Genomic DNA, 21,196 nt, shown 5'->3' with positions numbered 1-21,196 from the left:
TTAAACTGCAGTCAATATCTTCCAATACCTGTATTCTGTTTTACCTTATTCCTAACCTAGTCTGTTTCATTCATATATCTAATCGAAATCTGATCTCTTTTTCAGCTTCTTCAACAGTTGCTGTATGGAGTAATGTTGACTTTCAGAGCTGTCAAACTTTAACTGTGAGTCTCAAGTGTCACACAGATAACCAAAGTTTCAAAGAACTACATGATTATATGCAAAGAGCTCAGCATCTCAGCATTTAGACTTAACCACTACAATTCAGGAATAGATGTGCCTGCCATAATGGCTTACAATCTAGGCACCTTTACAATAAGGCTTAGTGAAGACAGAATGAACTAATTTTGTTATAATCAACTTCCTACCAGTTAATCGTTGCTTTTCTTAAAGAATGATGCCAATTTGAGTGCTTAGCAATTGTTTTTTGTGGCTGGAAGATGAAAACAAAAAAATAAATTTATCAGACTTGGCAAGAGCATGCCCATATTTTGTGGTGCATATACACCTACCAGCTCTACAACTATCTTAGTGGGCACTTTGTGGAAGCACTGAGGTGAATGAAGACAGAGCTGTGTGAGATCTACTGGAAGACTCATTCTTTACACCTGACTGCTGAGTGTATCCAGTATGGGGCATAATTTCTAAAGGACATTGCTTTGAGAAACAAAGATCTGCAGCCTTTGTGCTCACTCTTATTGGCCCATTCTTAAGCTTGCTCCTCAAAGTTCCTTGTTTCTTCTTTTCCTATCAGGTTCTTTTTGTGTCCCAGACCAATTAAGGAAGCCTTTGGCAGTACTCTTTAGTCATCCTGTAGTCTTACCTTGTATAGAAGGTCCTTACCTCCACTATGCAAATTGACAACTAAAGGCAATTCTCCCAGCTCTTCCCAGTACAGGGATTTCCTCCATTTTTACACTCTAAGATATCACTTACAGGGGTGGTAGAGCAATGGCAGTCCATTTTTGCCTTGCACCCATACCTTTAGACAACACATTTGTGAAGATAGCCTGAGGTTTTCTCCTCTGTCTGTTGCTTTTATGAAACCTTTTCACTTCCCACTCTGAACCCATACATATGGTCTAAGGAAAAGCAGTTGGTGAAATAGAAACAGTTCTGTGTCTTTTGGATTTGCTTCTTAATATACCAAATAATTGGAATTTATTCTATTGAGTGATAATAACCTTAGTATTGGGTAGAATTTAAGGTGGGCATGAAAAGCTTAATTAATAAGTAATTCAGAGTATTACAGATCCTGTACACCTCCTAACAATTAACATGATATTTTATTAAGCATCACAAATCTTATCCTTTATCCTCATATAATTAAGACAGATTAATGGAACTGAATTCATTAAACCCCATAAACAAAAGCAGTGTTGAAATTACCAGTACTTTGAAATCATCAGTACTTTTCATGTATCACTGAGGACAGATTGGATGAAATTCTAATTTGTTTCTATTTTATTTCTATATTGTCATTTTTCAGGTATTTGTTCAGGTATTTAATTTGTATTTCTTAAGTGCAGTAGAACAAGGACAACTACAGCCTTTTCAGAACTCACAGAAATCCTGCCTTTCAATCCCAGAAAATATTCTAAACCCTGGTTTGTTATGAAAGGAAATGCAGTTACTCTTGCACATCACAATGTGGAAGAATGTTACTTTTCTAAGGCTATTAAACTAAAATATATAAATTGCATTGTATGTTTATTCCTTTACATTATGCTTTGGATATTTGTGTTGCCAAAAACAGCCAGAGAACAAAATAAAAGTCAAAATAAAGCAGCAATGCTAGTTAAAATGTCTTATTAAATAATTTTAAAAATATTCATAGAAGTAGCTAAGTCACTCACAGAATGTTAATGCTAAGTCCAATATTGAAGCACCCAATTCTTGGCTTTTCAGCAAAAGATACAATGTCTTAAAAAATGGTGATTCTTTTTCTTTAGATTCTTCACCATACTGTAGGTAGCTAGTACAATTTAAAATTCTAATTCATATCTCATGATTTCTCTGAAAAATCACTTCCTATGAAGTTAAGGCTGTAGTTTGTTGTTCCTTGAAGATACTTAAAGACCACTATTTTTTCTTGAATGTGGCAATATGAGAACACTCTAGCAAGGTGGAAAATTTTCAAACTTTAGTCAGTATTTCCCAGTGTAGAACCATTAGCTTATAATGTTAATATACAAAGCAACCTATGACTCTATTATATGAGTATAAGTTGCTAAACAGCTCAAAATACACAGCAGATGGCTGATGTCTTTTTCCCAGAAAATGAACTCTACAGAAAGGGAATGATTTCTCCTAAGACACATGTCACTTATTTGATAAATTTTCAATACAAATCTATTTCACAAGTAATATATTATTGAATAAATCCTGAGTACCTTGTGGTAAATGGTGTTTAGAATGACAATATGTTCTGTTACAATAATGATAACAGCAATAATAATCACCCAAATTTTATTAGGGTAAGTTACACCTGAGAGATGGAGGTCAGTTTTCATTTATATTCTGTGGGTGTCTTCTGCAGTCCTGAATATTTTATTCAAAGCAGCCTTCATCTCCTTGTTACTAAGGCTATAAATTAGAGGATTACAGAGTGGCATTACCACAGAATAAAACAAGGTCACAAATTTTTTGTGTTTCTGCTGGGTGTCCTAATCCAGGGATAACGTATATCACCATAAGAGGGGCAAAAAACAGCACCACCACAGCCAGATGAGAAGCACAAGTGGAGAAAGCCTTGCATTTGCTTGCAGCTGAGGGCATCTGTAGCACAGACAGAATCACCAGAGCATAGGAGCAAAGGACAAAAAGAAAAGTGCCAGTCATTAAGATAGCGTTGAAAGTATAGTAAATGAACTTTGTGGCTGCGTCTTCAGAACAGGACAGCATCATCAAAGGGACAGGATCACATATGAAATGATTGATGGTATTTGGACCGCAATAAGGCAACTGTGAAATTAGAACAACTGGAGTTAGGAAGAGGATGAACCCACGTGACCATCCGAAGATAATGAGTCTAGTGTACAGTTCTTTAGTCATGGTGTGTGGATAATGCAGGGGACGGCAGATGACCAGGTACTTAGCAAAGGCCATGATGCAAAGGTAGAAGCCCTCATCACACCCAAAAGAGAAGAAATAGAACTGCGTGAAAAAACCCACAAAGGAGATGGACTTGCTTGTGGAGAGGAAGTTGGCCAACATGTTACAGACAGTCGTGGAGACATAGCACATTTCCAGGAAAGAGAAATTCCCCAGGAAGATGTACATGGGGGTGTGAAGGCACCGGTTCCACCACACAGCACAGGCTATGGCTGCATTTCCCATCAATGTCAGAGTGTAGGTTACTGAGAAGAGTCCGAAGAAGAGGAGCTGCATTTCTGGGCTTGAGGGAAAGCCCAGGAGGATAAAGTGGCTAACAGAGTTGGTAGTTTCTCTTCCAGATGCCTTAATTAGCCTGGAAATAATGGAGATGACACCAGTTACCGATGTTTGATGGAGAATATGATTTTTTCCTAGAGACACAACATTTCTTTACCATTTGTTTACTGAAGTAGTAAACAATGAGTTTTCTCCTAAAGTAATGAAAAATGATTTCACAATGTGTTCCTGAAAAATATTGTTTCATTAAAATAAAATGCATGTAAATAATTAAAAAAATATATTAGGGCAAGCATTAAATAAGCTTAGGGTCCTATACTGCACATAAGTGTTCAAATGTTTTCATTGTGAGCTCACTAATGTCTGTTCATGTATATCTTCATCTGTTTACCATGTAGGATATTTTATGAACATTTCAGCCTATGAGAATGTTCTGTCTAAAGAGTTATTCATAGCCTATTTATCTAATTTGTGAGAGTGATAAAAATAGAGGAAGTGCAAGTCACACTAAGATATTTGTCACTGTGGTAGAGAGCACAAACAATGTTCCTTTTTGCTCATGGTGTTTAAAGTGATGATTAAAGGACACTCTTTGTCTCCAGGATATACTGTTTTTATAGGGCCAAATTCAACATGTCAGTACATAGAAAATGCTTCCTTATATCAAGCCAGCTGGATTCAGCCCATCATATGTATAAAAACTTTGATTCAATCCTATATGAATATGTGAACTACAGATGACACATAGAGTTCACTGACCTTAGGGAGAGCCATTGATCAAGTGACTGAACTGCTGACAGGACTAGACTTGGCCAATTTTGCTGCAAAAAAAAGGTTGTAAATTCAAGGTTTCTATTTGTGTCAGTTTCTGTATAATTATTTTCATAGCTGTTTTTTATGCTTGGCATTTTTCTCACTTTTACAAATGCAAGAGACACTTTAAAATGCCATCCTAGGTATTTTCTATTCAAAACAAACTAGAAACATCTTGCTTCACTCACTCCTGGAACCTCTCCTTAGTTTTTTATTGTTGAAACATAGTTAAGTTTTGCCATCTTATTCCCTTAAAACACAATTCTTTGCTACCATATTTGGCCTTTAAAGTAGAAAGAGTGCTATTTCACATTCTCATTGCCTCTGGGCTATGTAGATTGTGTCTTTCATGTCTACATACAACTTGTCATTTCAGACTATTTGTGAGCCATATTGACCAAATCCTCTCTCAGATTATTAGAGGTTTCTGTTAGTTTGTTTTTGTCCTGGTGGATGAAGATTCTACCTTGATCTTCTCTGACTGTATAGTGCAATTCATAAAAAGCTTCCTCAGGATTTTTTTCCTGAACAATTTTGTGATTTTCTCAGCTGAGGTTGTGTTGTTGGTCTGGACATAGGAAGCTATTATGATGGAGCAAAACTTGTCATTCCCAAACAATTCTAGAAATGAAAATAAAGTGCCTTCAAATTCAGGATATTTAAATTGCACTTTTGTACAGTTACTTAGTATAAAAATATTGATATAAATGAAGAGAGAGGAAGAATAAGAATATTAATGGTAATAAAAGAGCTAATTATTATGAATGTTCCAAAAATGAACTTACCGATGTGATGATCACAAATTATTCTGCTGAAATCTTTTTTGAAGAAAAATTCACTTAGTTAAAGAGGTCTTAATGGCTATCCAATTTCTTTGTAGCTTGTTTGGCAGATTTTTAAAACTCATTTTAAATTTTGGCTTTTACACTCTTTCTTATGTTCTAGTTCCTCATGAACATCTCAGCTATCAGCATTATTTTCTCTCACCATGGGATCCTAATCATGTCATATAAAATCCATATCAATATCACCTTTTTTGAGTCTCTGTTAAGATATTTTTAGGAGACACTAACAGTATAATGTCACTATTTAAGGAAGAGTGTATTAATTTGAAAAATAAAAAGAACCCACATGATGAATGATCTTGTCATTTAGAGAAGAGTTATTTTACATCAAACCAAATCACATTACACTGGTGACACTGAGAGCAAGATATAGATTGGGGAGATAAGATATCAGTGGCTTCGAAGGTTTGCCTTGTTTCCTCTATTGAAGAAGCAAAATAAAAAAACAATATTTATAATAATTCTGGCAGCAATTTATGAACTACACATTTCACATGAAACTTCAGTCCTTTTTGTAAACATTACTCAATAATATTTTAAAAGAATAAGGAAACTAAATGAATAAATTTCCCAAGACTCAGGAAAAAAATGAGTTTATATTCCATTACATGCCTTTACTTCTAATCGAATATTTACATTGTCACGTTAAGAAGAAAACTCTTTTTCAGTAAAACCATTTATGAAAAAACCCTGACATTTGTTGCAATATGATATTCAGTTTTAACTCATTCCTTTTATAAGTTCTGAGAAGAACAGTGAGAGAGAGGAAGTACCATATTAACCCACATGATGAGAAGCCAGTGCAGGATTTCTGAAGAAATGGATGGCCAAGTTTATAACCTAACATTAATTTCCAAAGTGTGAATCTAAAAGATATTTCCTTCTCAGCTTTAAAGCTAATATTTATGGTCAACATGAAAACCCAGGTGCAGTTATTGTATTTATTTATTTATTTGCATCATGTCTTTAGAGATTTGGGACACTCCCTTAATTGTTTGAAAAGTGTTCAACAGATGAGATTCTTTTTGGAATGTCAGTTCTTTACATTGGTATTCCAAGCCTTGCTTTTCCTGGAGGAAAAGTACACTTGCAGAACTGGATTTTTACTTTCTCTTGTGCTTCTAGGAACCTGGCATTGCCAAAGTTTCTGAGGAATAATTAAATAGTAATAGTAATAGAACTTGTTCCATCTGTTACAACAGGAAGATCTACCATCAGATCCCTTGTTTCACTTTTGAAATTAATACAAGAAATTAATACAGTTGTCCACCAATATTAGTTCCATTTTATTGCAGCATGTCAGTTGCACTTTTTTGAGTGCAGCTAAAACAATGGCATTTTAAGTGCTACAGTAATATATGGTAATTCAACAAACATTTACTGATGCTAAACAGACATTGGGGACAGAGTAGTAAAGACAATGAAAAATTACTGCCTAAAGCATTTCAGTTTAAACAGTGGGGCAATAGCCATAAACAACTCAAAGTGAAAAAGTGTGTTTTTCTTTTTTCATTTGGGAGAATTGAGGCATGGCCATTGAATGGGACATCAAAGTTAGGGCTAGGCCCTGTAATTTTATTTTAAATATATTTTCTGAGACATATCCACATGTGCAGTCCAACCATGTTATACAATCAATGGCTCACAATATCATCAAATAGTTGTATATTCTTCACCATGATCATATAGAATTATACAGTCATCTTCAAGAATCAAGTTCAACAATTTCAGGTACTTCCCTCTAGCCAATCCAATGCACCATAAACTAAAAAGGGATAGCTATATAATGCATAAGAATAACCTTCATAATAACGTCCCAACTCTGTTTGAAATCTCTCAGCCACTGAAACTTTATTTGATGTCATTTCTCTCTTCCCCCTTTTGGTCAAGTGGCTTTCTCAGTCCAATGATTCTAGGTCCTGGCTCATCCTGGGAGTCCTGTCCCATGGTGTCAGGGAGATTTACATCTTTGGAAGTCATATTGCATGAGGGGAGAGAGGACAGTGGGTTCATGTGCCTATTTGCTTTGAGAAAGAAGCCACATCTGAGCAACAATAAAGGTTATCTGGAGGGTGACTCATAGGCATAATTATAAGTAGGCTCAGCTTCTCCTTTTCAAGAATATGTTTCAAAGGGGTGAACCCCAAGATTGAGGGTTCAGCCTATTAAGTTGTTTGTTCCCACTGCACGTGAGAATATGAGGAATTTCCTGGATGGGGAAGTTTAATATTTCCTTTTTCTCCCAAGTCCACCACAAGGACTTTGCAAATAATTTTTTATCCTCTCCTCAAATTACTCTGGGATATATAGGGGCATCACACTAACCTGGACAAACCAACAAGAATCTCACACCCTATGCAAGATTCCATGTATTATGGTATTTAAATAAACTCACCATATAATTTAGATTAGATAATGTGCTACCCAAAATACACATTTTGCACCAAGTATACATCTTTCCCTTTGGTCTCACAGAGAAGTTGAAGTTTTAAAATATGAAGCATATAATCCTTTACCCTGTTCTCTGATTAATTTAGTCCTATCCAGATCAACTTCATATTTCTAGTTGAAGTGTGATCACTTTTTCAGTTTTTAAACAGTTCCTTTATGGGGTAATGCTGACTTTCATAGTTTCAGAGCTCTAACTCTGAGTCACATTACTACCCAAAGTTTCAGGGTATGGCCACACAAATAGATCAGAATCTCAGAATTTAGAAACAGCAGTTGCAACTCTGGGATATTTGTGACTGCTGTAAGAGCTTACAACCTAGGACCCTTTACAATAGACCTTACAACCCCCGCTCTTGACTTCAATTCTCTAAGTTTGCATATTAGTCCATATGAGTGAGGCACAGTAATATATATGTTTTTGTTTCTGACTCATTTTACTCAACATACTGTCATGAGGTTTCATGCACCTAGTTTCATGTCTTACAACTTCATTAGTTCTTGTAGCCGCCTAGTAGTCTGTTGCATGTATGCACCACTGTTCCCTCTTACAACTCTCAATCATTATACACTCAGTCCACCTCTTTCAATCCATTGTGAATAGTGAACACTGCTGCCATGAACACCAGCATGCAAATATCCATTCGTGTCCCCATGCCATTCCTCTAGGTATATATCTAGCAGTGGGTTGCAAGATCATATGACAACCCTACCCCTAGCCTACTGTGGAACCGCCACACTGCCCTCCAGAGGGGCTATACCTCTCAGCTTCCCTGCCAACAGTGAATAGGTACATCTCTGTTCTAGTTTGCTACCTGCCTGAATGTGATATACCAGAAATGGAATGACTTTTAAAAAGAAGAATTTAATAGGTTGCAAGTTTACAGTTCTAAGACCAACTAAAGTCTGTCTATAGAAACATCCAATTTAAGGCACACAGGGAAAGATACCTTGGTTCAAGAAGGCCAATGACAATTAGGGTTTCTCTCCTGGATGGAAGGGCATATGGTCTACTAGCTTTCTCTTCCAGTTTCTTATTTCATGAAGTTCCCTGGGGGTGTTTTCCTTCTTCATCTCCAAAGGTCTCTGGCTGGTGGATACTGTAGTTCTCTCCTCATTCTGCCATGGTTCTGTTGCTTTCTCCTCATTCTCAAAAAGGACTCTCTCCAAAATGTCTCCTCTTTTACAGGATTCCAGTAAACTAATCAAGGCACACATAGAGTGGGTGGAGACTCACTCTATCTAATCAAACTTAATACCAACAATTGGTTGAGTCACATCTCCATGGAGATACCTAATCAAGTTTCTAACCTATACTACTGAATAGGGATTAGAAGAAATGGGTGGTACCACAAGATTGATTAGGATTAAAACATGGCTTTCCTAGAGTACATAAATCCTTTCAAATGGCACAATCTCTTTCTTCACATTTTATCTAGCATTTGTCTTTCTGTGTTCTTTTTTTAAATTTTTTGTTTTGGAATCTAACATGAATCTCCCACATAGGAGGTGAGCATTCTACCATGGAAACACCCAGTCACCCTATTCTCTGTTCATTTTTAAACATTTTTATTTGCAAATCATACAATAGCCATGCCTTCACCACCATAATCTATATGAAGACATTTCCCTTTCTTCTGCATAGAATATATACCACCTCCACACGTCCCCAGCTTGTTGACATTTAGTTTAAGCATAATGCTTTTGTTACATTCAGTGGAAGCATTTGACAATGTTACTGTTGGCTATAGACCCTAGCTTGCATTGAGTGTATTTTTTCTTATATGTCATCCCATTTTGAACACCATGCAATGTTGTCATTTGTTTTCTCTCATGCAGAAACATTTTTATATTTGTGCTTTGATTCCCCATCACTGTCTGCTCTAGACATTTGTAAGTTTTACCATATCAGTCTTTATCCTCGATCTTTTCTTCTGATATCATATGTGCACCTAACCCTTCTCCATCAACCATTCTCAAATTCAGGTTCATTCTGCATACTTATATTTTTGTGCTACCATCAGATAGTATTCTGCTATCCATTTCTGCATTTTTAAAATCAGACCACTTGTACATTCTGTATTTCTTCAGCACCAAATGCACAATCTCCACCCTCTTTCTATCTCAGAATAACCTGTTTAAATAAACATTTTTTTAAGTTTAGTGTCAAAGTTCACTCATTAATGTTACATCAAAATTTTTAGGCCATTGTGTATTCATCCTCTTGTTTCTGGCTAATTTCACTTAGCATAGTATCCTTAAGTTTCATCCACACTTTTACATGCTTCATGACTTTATTCTGTCTTGCAGCTGTATAATACTCCATGATGTGTAGTCATATATAAAACACAGCTTGTTTAGCTGCTCATCTATTAATGGGCATTTGGGCTGTTTCTTCTCTTGGCAATCCTAAATAATGCTACTAGAAACATCGGTGTGCATATGTCCATGTGTGTCCTTGCCTTCAGTTCCTCTTAATATATACCTAGTAGTGGGATTGCTGGATCATATGGCAATTCTGTACTTAGCTTCCTGAGGAACCACCAAACTGCCTTCCAGATCAGTTGCGTGTTTACATTCCCATCAGAAGAGATATGTGTGCCTCTTTCTCCACATCCTTTCCAGTACTTGCTTTCTTTTTTTGATCATGGCCATTATAGTGGGTGTCAGATGACATCAATTGTGGTTTTGATTTGCATTTCCCCTAATAGCCAGTGAAGTTGAGCATTTTTTTCATCTGCCTTTTAGCCATTTGTAGTTACTCTTCTGAAAAGTTTCTGTTCATGTCTTTTGCCCATTTTTTTTGGCTTCAGATACAAGTTTACAGTTCTAAACTCAAGAAAATATCCATAGTAAGGCATTCAGGGAAACATACCTCAATTCAATAATGGCTGATGATTCTGGAACATCTCTGAGAGCTGGAAAGGCATGTGACTGGTGTCTGCTGGTCCCTTGTTCCTGGGCACTGTTCTTTCGACCTCTGTTCCTGTGGGGGTTCCTCACTTTGCTTCTCTGGGACACCATTCATCTCTTGGCTTTACTTGGCTCTCTCCAGGTTCCAGCTTGCTAAACATCTCATCCAAGACCCACAACAACATCTGCTGGGCTCCAAGCATCTTCAAACATCCATGCCTCTGTTCTCTGAAGAAACTGATGTCCAAGAGTCTACATGTGCTCTCTCTGTCTTCTCTGCTCTCTCCAATATGATTCCTCTTTTGTAGGACTGTAGTAAGCTAATCAAGACCCACCTGGAGTGGGTAGAGTCACATCTCCATCTAATCAAAAAGTCACACCACGATTGGGTGTGTCACATTGTGGTGGTGATAATGTAATGATAAGTTTCCACCCTACAATATTGAACCAGAATTGCAAGAAACAGCTTCTCCCACAAGTTTGGATCAGGATCAAAGCATGGCTTTTCTGGCATAAATAGTATATTCGAACTGGCACATTGTTACATTTGTCTTATTATATATTTTGATTATTTAAAATTGCATTATTTGCCTTTTGTTTAAGTATCTGTGGGCAGTTTACATATATTCTGCATAGAAGGCATGAGTCCTTGATGCTTGATACACGTGCACATGCACACACATATGCAGAGAGAGAGGGAGTGAGAGATGGGAAAGACAGAGAGAGAGAAAGTTTGATACTTCTCCAGGATGTTTTCCCTATACACTTCTTATCTCTCATGATAAAAAAAAAATTGCAACCTTGGTGAAATCCAATTTATCTTTTTTTTTCAAGTGTTTTAAAAAATATTTTTACTGAAAATATTCATGTACATACAGTCCAACCATCATAGCTGTTCTGTTCCAGTTGGGTTGGCTTGACTGCTTACCAATGTTTACTTCTCCATAGATTACAGGGTTTATTTCTGAATATACAATTCTATTCCATTGGTCAATATGTCTGTCTTAATGCCATATGATGCTGTTCTGACAACTGTAGCTTTGTAATATGCTTTAAATTCAGGTAGTGTGAGACCTCCAACTTCTTTTTTCTTTGTTAAGATTTATCAGCTAAGGCCACGGTGGCTCAGCAGGCAAGAATGCTTGCCTGCCATGCCAGAGGACCCAGGTTCATTTCCTGGTGCCTGCCCATGTAAAAAAAAAAAAAAAAATATATATATATATATATATATATATATATATATATTTATCAGCTATTTGGGGCACTATGCACTTCCAAATAAATTTAGTTTTTTTTTTCTATTTTTCAAAGAAAGTTTTTGGGATTTTAATTTGTATTGCATTGAATCTATAAATCAATTTGGGTAGAATTGTTATCTTAACTATATTTAGTCTTCCAATCCATGAACACAGTATAGCTTCCATTTATTTAGTTCTTCCATGATTTCTTTTGGCAAGGTCTTGTAATTTTCTGTGTATGGTCTTTTGAATCCTTAGTTAAATTTATTCCTAAATGTTTTATTCATTTGGTTGCTATTGTAAATGAAAATTTGATTTCCTCCTCAGATTTCACATCACTAGTGTTTAGAAAAACTGCTGGCTTTGCATGTTGTTCTTCTGCCCTACCATTTTTCAGTACTCATTTATTAGCTTTAGTAGCTTTGATGTAGAATTTTCAGGATTTTTGACATATAGTATCATACCTTCTGCAAACAGTGATAGTTTTAATTCTTCCTTTCTAATTTGGGTGCCTTTTATTTCTTTTTCTTGTCTAATTGTTCTGGCTAAAACTTCCATCACAATGTCAATTGATAATGGTGACAGTGGGCCCACTTGCTTTGTTCCTGATCTTAGAGGGAAAGGTTTCAGTCTTTTCCCATTGAGGATGATGCTAACTGTGGGTTTTTCATATATTTCCTTTATAATGTTGAGGAAGTTCCCTTCTGTTCCTATCCTTTGAACCATTTTCATGAAGAAAAGATATTGAATTTTGTCACATGTCTTTTTTGCATCAATCAACGTGATCATGTGGTTTTTTGGCTTTGATTTATTGATATGGTATGTTTCATTAATTGATATTCTTGTGCTGAACCTGCCTTGCATATGTGGAATAAATCCCACGTGGTCTTGTTTATAATTGTTTTAATTTGCTGCTATATTCCATCTGCATGTATTTTTGAGGATTTTTCCATCTATATTCATTAAAGAGATTGTTCTGTAATTTTCCTTTCTTGTAGTATGATTGTCTATCTTTGGTATTAGGTTGATGTTGGCTTCATAGAATGAGTTAGGTAGTTTTCCAACCTCTTCAATTTTTTTGAAGTATCTGAGCAGAATTGGTACTAATTCTTCTTTGAATGCTTGGTAGAATTCACATGTGAAGCCATTTGGACCTGGACTTTCTTTTTGGGGAGCTTCTTGATGACATAGTCAATCTCTTTATCTGTGATTGCTTTGTTGATGACCTCTATTTCTTCTATAGTCAATGTTGGTCTTTCATTCTTTTCTAGGAACTTGTCCATTTCCTCTACATTGTCTTGATTATTACCATAAAGTTGCTTCTAATATCCTCTTACTACCTCCTTTATTTCTGTAGTGCCAATGGGTATTTCCCTCTTCTACTCTGACTTTATTTATTTATAGTCTCCCTTTGTGTTTTTGTATGCCTAACTAAGGTTCTATCAATTTTACTGATTTTCTCAAAGAACCACCTTCTGGTTTTGTTGCTTTTTTCTGTTGTTTTCATATTCTCAGTTTCTTTTATTTCTGTTCTATTATTTTTTCTTTCCTATTGTTTGCATTGGGGATTGTGCCAATTTGAAAGGATGTATGTACCATAGAAAAGCCATGTTTTAATTAAAATCCCATTTCATATAGATAGAATAATCCCTATTCAATACTGTATGTTTGAAACAGTAATCAGCTCATCTGAAGATATGATTTAATCAAGTGTGGTTGTTAAGCTGGAGTAGGTGAGACATGTCTACACCCATTTGGGTAGGTCTTGATAACCTCCTGGAGTCCTATAAAAGAAGAAACATTTTGGAGAATGAAGGAGATTCAGGGAGAACAGAGAATACTGCAGCACCATGAAGCAGAGAGTGCATCAGCCAATGCTTTGGAGATGAAGAAGGAAGACACATCACGGGGAGGTTCATAAAACAGGAAGCCAGGAGAGAAAGCTAGCTGATGATGCTGTGCTCACCATGTGCCCTTCCAGCTGAGGGAGAAAAATCGTGACTGTGTTTACCATGAGCCTTATTAGATGAGAGAGAGACCCTGAACTTCATTGGTCTTCTTGAACCAAGGAATCTTTCCCTGGATACCTTTGATTGGACATTTCTTTTGTCTTGCTTTAATTGGGATGTTGTCTCAGCCTTAGAACTGTAAACTAGCAACTTATTAAATTTCCCCTTTTAAAAGCCATTCTATTTCTGGTATATTGTATTCAGGCAGGTAGCAAACTAGAACAGGGATGGTTTTCAATTGTTTTTCTAGTTCTCCCAGGTTAACAATTACTTCTTTGACTTTTGCCCTTTCTGCTGTTAATGTATGCATTTACAGAATTAAATTTCCAACTCAGTACCACCTTCACTGCATCCCATAAATTTTGATATGTTGTGTTTTCATTTTCATTTACCTCTAGATATTTATTTATTTTCTTGGAATCTCTTCCTATACCCAATGTTTTTTTAGAGTGTGTTCTGTAGCCTCCATATATTTGTGAATTTTCCATTGCTTTGCCTGTCATTGACTTCCAACTTCATTATATTAAGATCTGTGAAAGTATTTTGCATAATTTCAGTGTTTTTAAATTTATGGAGACTTGCTTAGTTGCCTATCATATAGTCTGTCCTTGAGAATGATCCATGAACACTTGACAAAGTGTGTATTCTGCTCCTGTTGTGTGTAGTGTTCTCCAATGTCTTTAAGCTTAATTCTTTTGATGTATGATTCAAAATCTCTGTTACCTTATTCTCTGTCTACAAGTTGTATCTCTTGATGAGAGCAGGAATTTGAGATTTCCACCTCTTATGGTAGAGGTGCCTGTTTCTCACTCATTGCTGTCAAAGTTTTCCTCGTGTATGTTGGAGCACTCTTGGTTGGTGCATAAATATTTATGATTGCTATGTCTTTTTGCTCAATTGTTCCTTTTTATCAATACAAAATATCCTTCTTTGTCCCTTGTAATTGTTTTACATTTGGAGTCTAATTTGTTGGAGAGTAGTATAGACACCCCTTCTCTTTTCTGTTTCTTGTTTACATGAAATATCTTTTTCCAAATTTTCATTTTCACCAGTTTGTCCTTGGGTCTAAAATGAGTCTGAATAGACAGCATCTAGATGAGTCCTGTTTTTTTAATCCATTTGCTCAGTCTATGTCTTTTGATTAGGAATTTAATCCATTAACATTTAATATTATTAGTGTAAAGGTACTACATTCTTCAGGCCATTCTGTCTTTTGGACTTTGTATGTTGTATCTATTTTTTTCTCCTTTTATCTATCCTGATAACTTTCATTTCTATTCTCTTCTCCAAACTCTCATTTTTTGTGCTTCCTTTAGCATTTCTTATAGAGGTGCTCTCTTTGTCACAAATTGTTTCAGTGATTTCTGAAAATATTTTAATCTCCCCTTCATTTGTAAAGGAGTGTGTTGATGGGCTTTAAATTCTTGGTGGCAGTTTTTCTTGTCCAGAATCTTAAATATATCATACCACTGCCTTTTTGCCTCCATGGTTTCTGCTGAGAAATTTGCACATGGTCTTATTGTGCTTACCTTGTTTGTGATGGTTTATTTTTCCCTTGATGCTTTTTTCATGTTACGCAAGATGGCATCATAGTGAGTTGTGGAATTTAGTTCATCCTCCAGAACAGTGTAAATAGACAAGAACTGTATAGAACACTACTGGGAGCCATCAGTGACTGGATACACATCACACACTGGTCTGGAATAGGTTGACAGCTGTGATCCCACCTCAAACTGTAAGTTTCCCAAAACACAGAGGCAACCCCCCCCAATGGGTATGGGAGGCTGAATCCCTGAGCAGAATGGAAGCAGACTTTACTAATATCAAGGAGTTAGCTCAATCATGCACCAATGGCAGAATTAACAAATTCTGATTACTGAATATAAGCCCTCAGAACAGGTACATCGGGGTAAGCACTAATGTAACCAGCAGCTGTTTGCCCAAGCAATGAAGCTGAGCAGCTGACAGAAATAAAATAAAAAAACAGAGGCATTTTGAGTTCAACACCACAAAATATTGGAAAAGGGCTGGACCACAAAAAAGGGGGCTTTTAGTCCCAGGGGACGTATAGCACCATGTAACAACTTCAGCTCTTGACTGACAAACCCTGGGAGTGACAGTCTGACTCTGAAAAGGCTTTTTTTTTACTTCTTAACAGCTGATTAGATAGAACTTTGAGCAATCTCAAGATCAGAACTGTTCCAGGTAAGGACGAAAGTAATACATGTCTGAGAGACAAATTAAATAGTCAGGATTGGGACAATCCTCTGAAGAGTTTATCTTCCCCTAGAAAGTAGGGGTGAGGCCCAGTTCATGCAGCTGTCTTCCTTCAGGAACTTCAGGCCCTAGGCAGCTTGAAAACAGAAGCAATCAAGATCCACCTACTACCTGAGCCTCAGTCTCAACCATGACCTTAGCAGGCAGAGGTTGCTGAAATTAAAGACAGTGCCTAACTTTATGCTGATAGGAAGCTGTGGGCAGATAAGTGCCACAGTCTAAGAAGGCTAGGAAAATCTCAGAGACTGTAGGTTTCATAGGAAAGTATAAGATCTGCTGGATCTCACCCGCAAGGAAACTTGGTACTGGCTTGTCTCTCCTGTCATGGGCTGGTCCAATCTGAGAAAATCTGTCTGGGGTTGGTAATATCTGAGGAGACACTCCTTAGACAAAGGCTCCCTATAGGCAGGGCAACAAAGAGAAAAAATGAAAAATTATGATCAGTTAAACAGAACCTATGCTAGAAGTCTAGAACCAGTTGAACAGAATGCCAAAGAACAGATAGAGTACCAAGACATACAATCAGAAAACCACAGGTAAAGAGTGAAAACAACCTCCAGAATAAACTAATTAAGAGGATCAAATGCCTAAATGACAGGAAAAAAACAATGTGCTACTAGGAAAATTGAAGCTATGGCCAAGTCAAAGGAACAAACCAACATTTCAAGTGAGGTACAAGAATTGAAACTGTTTCAGGATTTTCAAACAGATGGGAAAAATCTCATGAAAAATAAAATCAGTGCATTGTATTAGGATATAAAGGAGACATTGTGTAAACATAAAGAAGAATGCAAAAGTTTGAAAAAACAAATTGCAGAACTATGGGAATGAAAGGTACAATAAAAGAGATGAGGAAAAAAAGAATAAAGACCTACAGCAATAGATTTGAAGAGACAGAAGAAAGTATTAGGGAACTAGAGAACATGATATCTGAAATCCAACACAGAAAAGAAAATATAGGGTAAAAAGAATGAATAGGCAGGGTCTCAGGGAATGAGATGACAATATGAAGTATGTAAGTATATGTACTATGGGTGTTGCATAAGGAAAAGAGAAGTGGAAAAGAGCAGAAAAAGTAATGGAGGAAATAATCCCTGAAAATTTCCCATCTCTTATGAAAGACATAAAATTACAGGTCCAAGAAGTGAAGCATATGCCAAAGAAATAGATCCAAATAGACCTACTCCAAGACATTTACTAATCAGATTGTCAAATGTCAAAGTTAAAGAGAGGATTTTGAAAGTATCAAGATAAAAGCAACCCATCACACACAAGGAAATGTCAATAAGACTGTGGATTTCTGAACAGAATCCATGGAGGTGAGAAGACAGTCACACTCACCTTTGATATAGTGTTCATATTTTAGTTTGTCTTAAGTCAAAGTAGTATATATCTAACTTAGAATACTTTGGAAAGAGCTGACAGTTTGATAAGTTGAAGTAACTGCTTATTGTATGTGAATGGGGATAAGCCTCAAAAAATTCCTATCTTTGTGGAATGTTATGATGAAAAAGCCTTTGGTGCATAATTTGCTCCACTTCTTCTACTGCTTCTACCCCCAGGAACACATGTCATCTTTAGAACAGTTGTTTGTGGATTCTTTCCCTTGTTTAGTTCTCTCTAAAATGCTTTCTTCTTTTTTTAATTAAAAGTTCTATTAGAGTTGTGGCTTAACAGAATAATGATACATGGCTTACTATAGACCACCTCACCAACAACATTTGGATTGGTGTGAAAAATTTGTTACAATTGATTATAAGAAAGTTTTAAAGTTATGCTACTTTTAAGAGTGGCTATATTTGTTAAAATTGATGAAAGGTTATTTAAAAAGTACAAAACGTATTGTTTGTAATTTACATAAGGTCACTTCCCCTCTAAATTTCTGGCCTGTTACTGTTATAACTTCAAAGTATGTATTTGTTTTATTATGTCTCTACCCATATATGGGACAAATGGATTGTCATTCACAAGGTTTTTGCAATCACAGGGTCATGCATTAAATGTTATATAGCTATACCATCATTATCAAAGTTCGAGACTACTGTAATACGTTAAATAGTTTCAGATACTTTCATCTGGTTATTCTAATACACCAGAAAATAAAGAGAAACATTGCTATGATTAGTTGTCCTAATAATTTGTGTAATCCTAATTTCTTGATTACACTTTCGTGTGGTTAGGTTCAGGAGTCAACTTTGCCAGTTGAAATGCCTAATTCTATTGTTGTGGACCTGAGCCAATAGCATATGAATTTCATCTGTCGCTGATCACATCTGCCATTGGCTAGGGAGAGTGCCTGCTGCAATGAACAATGTTTGATTTTAACTGGCTGGATGCTTAAATAAGAGAGGTTAATGCACCATGGCCCAAGCAGCTTGGCATACCTCATCTTAGTACTTGTATCTCAGCCTAGGCCTTTGGAAATGTAGAAAGGAAGTACTCAGGGAAAACTGTTAGAAGCCTGGAAAGAAGGCCAGCAGAAATCACCCTGTGCCTTCCTGTGTAAGAGAGAACCTCCCATGAAAGTTAGCAGCCTTCCTTCTGAAGAACCATACATTTTAAGTAAATAAATCCCCTTCTATTAAAAGCCAATCTGTCTCTGGTGTGTTGCATTCTGACAGATTTGGCAAACTAGAACACACCTCCACCATCCCATTTCATCATTCTGTCAATCTTTGGGGATATCTGGGCAATGACCATTTTAATTTCTTTGTGCTAGAAGGGTTTGTTGCCCTTCTAGGGTAAAGGAATGAATAAGGTTTATGTTCTTTGAGAGACTGGTACCTCTAAGTTTCCAGAGCTTATCTGGCAAAGGAAAAATTTGGAGGTCTTAAATATCTTAAAAATTAAACTTACTAAGTAAATTTTATAGAGTCTTAGATAGAGCACATGGTATTCTTGCTTGGTGCTTGGAATTCTGTGGCAATTTCCAATATTTGACTGAAGGTTGAATAACAGTAACCTCCAGAATTACCTCTGGACGCTATGTAAAATCTCTTAGCCATTGAACCTTTAGTTTCAGTTCTATTCCCCCTTTTTGGCCAAGAAGGCATTCTTCATATCAAGATTCCTGTGTCAGACTCATCCCTGGGAGTCATGTCGCAGGATGTGAGGGAGATTTACAGCCCTGGACATTATGTCAGACATAGGGTGGTCAGTAGTGAGTTTTTGCCTAGTTGGCTGAGAGTGAGCAGCCACTTCTGAGCAACAAAGAGGTTCTGTGTGGGTGATGCTTAGGTCTAATTATAAGTATGCTTAGATTTGCCATTACAGAAATAATGTCTGTAAGTACAAGACACAAGATCAAGTTTTGGGTTATTAAATTGGAAGTCACTAATGTGTGAGAGAATATCAGGAATTCCCCAGTTGGGGAAGTTTAATAGTTTCACATTTTTCCACAGTCCCTCAAGGTTTGCATGCAAATATGTTTTAATTTTCTGCCCCAAATATTCTAGCATTTATCAGGGTATTGCATTAACCTCTATAAAATAATGAGATCTCATTCCCTGCTCTATTTTCCATGTCATTACTGTGTTTTAAATAAACTAACCAGGTAGGTTGAATTAGATAATGTCCTATGAAACTGAAGTTTGTACCATATAACAGTTCTTCCCTTTGTCTAACACCAAAGTTCAAGTTTAAAAATACAGACAAGATCATCCTTTACCCATATTATTATTAAGTCCTAACCAGGTCCATTTCATTCATATCTCTACTTGAATTCTGGTCTGTTTTTTAGTTTCTTTAACAGCTGCTGTATGGAAGAATGCTGATTTTCAGAGCTGCAAGGAGCTAACTCTCAGATTCAGGTTTCACACAGATACCTGAAATTTCAGGGAACTACCATGTTATACAAAAAATGCACAGCATCTTAGAGTTTATAAATGATATTTAAAACTCAGGACTAAATCTGTCTTTTGTAAGAGCTTACACTCTAGAGACCTTTACTATGAGCCTTATCAAATACTTGAATTATCTAATCATCAATTGTCCAATCTCTGCCCACTTTCTATTCTATATCATCTATTCTGTTCAATTTTCTTAGAGTTTACTCAATGCAGTTATTTATATTTATAAGAACACACAATATCTGTACTTTCCTTTCTCACTTATGTCTTTCCACATAATGTCCTCAAGATACATTCACCTATCTACATGCTTTGTGACTTCATTCCTTTCTGCAGCCACTCAATATGTTTTCATATGTACCCACCATTTTTTGCCTTTCTCGTCATCAGTCAATGTGCCCTTATACCAACTCCATCCATTGGCTATCTTGAATAATGTCACCATAAACAACAATGTGCAAATATCTCCTCATGTCCCTGATTTCAGTTCTTCCTAGTACATACCTAATAATAGGGTTGTAGGACCATATGACAACCCTCTACTTAGACATGCAGAGTGGTTATACCATTCTACATCCCTATTAAGAGTGGATAGGTGTATCTCTCATTCTACATCTTCTCCAGTACTTATATCTTACTGTTTATTTTTAAACAGTTTATTCACATACAATACAATCCATTCTAAGTGTACAGTCAATGGCTTCTGGTACGATATCATCATGGACTATTACATTTCTTCCACAAAGAAAGAAAAACAATGTAAAAAACAAGAGGAAAAGAAAAGGAGATACATCAACACAAATCCCACATCTCTCCCTCATATCCCTTTCTTATTGAAATTTATTTTTGCTATTGTCATGAAAGAACATAACAATGCTACTATTAACTGTAGACCCTAGTTGGCATTAATATTATTTTTACATATACCATCCAATTTTTAAATCTCAAAAATGCATTTCTTTATTCTCCCTCATGTAAAATTTTATATTTGTATACTTAATCACCATCATCGTCTACTCTAAGATTAGCTAAGTTTATACTGTCACAGTTTTAATCTTCTATCTTTTCCTCTTTCAACTATACTCACACTCAGATTTTCTTTATACTCACAATATTGTGCTACAATCACAGTGCTATTCTTTTCTGCTTCTCTCTAATCATCTTGTTAAACACTATGTACTTCATTCAGTATCAAATGCCCAATCTCTATCTTCTTTCTATCACCTTATAACTTGTGTCTTAATTTTAACTCTCAGAGTTTGGTCATTATATTCAGCTCATACTGATGAGACCATACAATATTTGATCTTCTCTTTCTGACACATTTTGATCAATATAATGTCTTCTAGGTTTATTCACATGTCTGCAATCATCAGACTTTATTCTGTCTCACATCTGTATAATAGTCCATC

At 36.1% G+C, this 21,196-nt stretch overlaps 1 long non-coding RNA gene across 2 annotated transcripts in view; it reads left to right on the top strand.

Annotated features, from left to right (window-relative positions):
• The window catches only part of LOC143654973 (uncharacterized), a 100,700-nt gene that overhangs the window by 62,252 nt on the left and 17,252 nt on the right, over nt 1-21,196 (top strand). Inside the window, exon 5 of one of the 2 annotated variants that reach the window (XR_013162031.1) lies at nt 106-164. This is a non-coding gene — a long non-coding RNA (uncharacterized LOC143654973). Of the gene's footprint in view, nt 1-105; nt 369-21,196 lie in introns of those variants that run through there. The other variant, XR_013162030.1, reaches the window with a different exon arrangement.

The sequence above is a fragment of the Tamandua tetradactyla genome, chromosome 14, assembly GCF_023851605.1.
Source record: "Tamandua tetradactyla isolate mTamTet1 chromosome 14, mTamTet1.pri, whole genome shotgun sequence".
NCBI lineage: Eukaryota > Metazoa > Chordata > Mammalia > Pilosa > Myrmecophagidae > Tamandua > Tamandua tetradactyla.
The sequence above is the reverse complement of the archived record's forward strand: the minus strand, read 5'-3'. Positions and strand labels throughout refer to the sequence as shown.